The sequence below is a fragment of the Nannospalax galili genome, unplaced genomic scaffold, assembly GCF_000622305.1.
Source record: "Nannospalax galili isolate Female #2095 unplaced genomic scaffold, S.galili_v1.0 scaffold524, whole genome shotgun sequence".
In the NCBI taxonomy this organism is placed as follows: Eukaryota; Metazoa; Chordata; class Mammalia; order Rodentia; family Spalacidae; genus Nannospalax; species Nannospalax galili.
The window spans coordinates 346,881-349,535 of NW_008350330.1; positions in this window are offsets into that span (position 1 = coordinate 346,881).

Sequence of the window (2,655 nt, forward strand, 5' to 3'; positions counted from 1 at the left end):
CCCATGTAAAAGTCAGGCACAGGGACAGCACATACTTTTAATTGCAGAGATGGGGAGGTAGAGACAGGAGGATCCCTGAGTCTTGCTGACCAGCTCAACTGATGAGCTGCTGGTTAAGGTAGAGAACAATAAAAAAAGACACCTGACATGAAACTCTGCCTACACACACACACACACACACACACACACACACACACACACACGAATAAATGCATACATATACACATACATATATTTATACAAAGTTGCTGACAATATAGAAAGGAAGGTCACCAAGAGAAAAATTACTTAGACTATTGGGATACTAGGCTAGCTTTAAAAAACAATATGCTGCTTCTTAAATGTCAACAATTTGAGTTTGTTTGTTGGAAATTACCCCATTTTCTCATCAATAATTTCCTGTTCTAGAGTTCCTTGAAGCTTTCTGTTGTATTCCCATTGGCTACCACTTATGTCAAATAGTTCTTCATTGTGTTCTGTATGGTCCACATATATAAATGCTTTAGAATATCATGTCATTCACAAACAAAATGAATTATTCAAATTCACTAAATGAGATATTCATTATTCCAGAGACTGATAATGAATACAGTTCTTTGTACTCATTTGTAAATGTTTCTCAGGGTTTATAACATGCCATGGAATGACTACACACTTGGGGCAATAAAGATGAATTAATCACAGAATCCACTACATAAACTACATTTTAAAGGAAAAGTCACATTTAATATACATCTATGCTAACACCTTGAGGCATTTGCTTTATTGTTTATAAAAAAATATTTTTCTAATGGAAATATATGTCTAAAACTCTAAGAAATGTCTAATATCAGAAATGAATGACCCTTCAAAACTTCTCATTTTCCAAGTAATCCTCAAACTTTAATCATTTACACCTTTATTAAAGCAATAAATAATAGCAATTTTCAAGAAGAATTTTAAAGAAAAACACTGTAGAGTTCTGTTGGAAAATGTTGATCTTTGCTGCCCCTACTCCGTTCTCCACTGCCCCACCATGTCCATAGGAAAGCACCTCAGAGAAGCCTCAACCAGGCCTCCCCAGCCTTGGCTATTGATGGGATCTTTCACCTTCCCTAAGGCAAGCCAGATTACTACAAACTACTTTCAGACAGCCTGCTTAGGTTAGAACACACCATCTGTGATAATAAGGCAATAACTTTTAATGTGCAAATTTGTCACCTTCCCAAAGAGTTTATTTGGAATTGAAAGAGACGATTTTATAAGTGAAAGAATTGTTCAGGGTAAGATCTAAGCCTTCTGTCATATGTTCAAGTGAGATATTTGAAGATGCTGAATAAGTCTTTATGTATTTAAATTAGATCAGGTTTTAGGATCCTGAGGGTACATCTCCACCTTTTGCATGAACATGGCCAACCTTCAGAATACTTGACTATCAATCTCAGACCCACCTCCTCCATGGGTTTTTCACAGCCATTTTACTCAGATTTCTTATAGTACTGGTGCCTGTACTCTGCATTACATGAAGTCTATTCAACAAATATGTACTGAACCTCTAGTATGTGTCAGTCACTGTAATAAGTACTAGAGATCCAGTATGGAGGACTGTAATGGGCAGTGGAGATTTAACGATATAATATGTGTTTGATCAACCAAAACCAATGTCTACAAATCATTAGAGAATAAAAATCTGTAATTCCAAGTTTTGATAACTGTCCATTATTTAAAACTCCATGTTATAATAGAATTAGTCTTATTAAAATTTTACTCACAAATTTAAATGTCATGCAAATAGTTGAAAGTTGTCCACAATCATTTTTAATTTAAAAAAGAAAAAACAATTACACAAACTGCTTGAAGTCCTGTAGATGGCACATAGTCATCTATGATATTTACGAGTGCTATTTTAACTCATGATCCAGTTCTCCAATTTTTTAATTCTATAGATATTCTAGAAATTAATTGTTACTTGATGGGTGAACATTGATCTACATAGCATAGCAAAAAGTTGTCTTCCAAGGGAGGATAATTAGGATGAGCATTCAGTTTTTAGCTCATTCTTCATTTATTTGATAAACATTAAAATGTAAACCAGGCACAGGAAATATAGAAGCAATTAGTTTCATGCCTGTCCTCAAAGATTTAAGTCTAATTGGAGATATATACAAGGAAACAGATGGTTTCAAACTTGGTCATTGACAAATTTGTTGTCTTCTGTGAGCATGAATAAAAAAATGACTGCCTGTTCCTGTTCATAAAAGAGATTTTGTGGAGGAGTTGGTTTCATTGGCATTTTTAAGCAGATGGACTAATAAAGATACCAAAGAATAAGAATCTACAAATGAACATAAGTTGTTCAGACAAATACTGGTAGTAAATCTGGAACTCAAAATACATGTGATTAAACTGTCTATAAAAAGCACATAATCTCTGAAAGCTGGCCAGGTAGGAGAGTATGAAATCATGAAGGCCCACGTGCATGCTCAGGGACTATTTTCAGCCAATGAAATACAATGAACAAACCTGGCTTTAATATAAGGTTGTCTCGCCCCTCTTCTCAAAAGCATCTTAAGATTTTTAAAAACAAAGAAAATTACTAACTCTATCTTCAGTGAAACTGAAATATTTGTAGTTCCAAACTATGGAATATAAATTGAACTCCAGAGGAATGGCAAA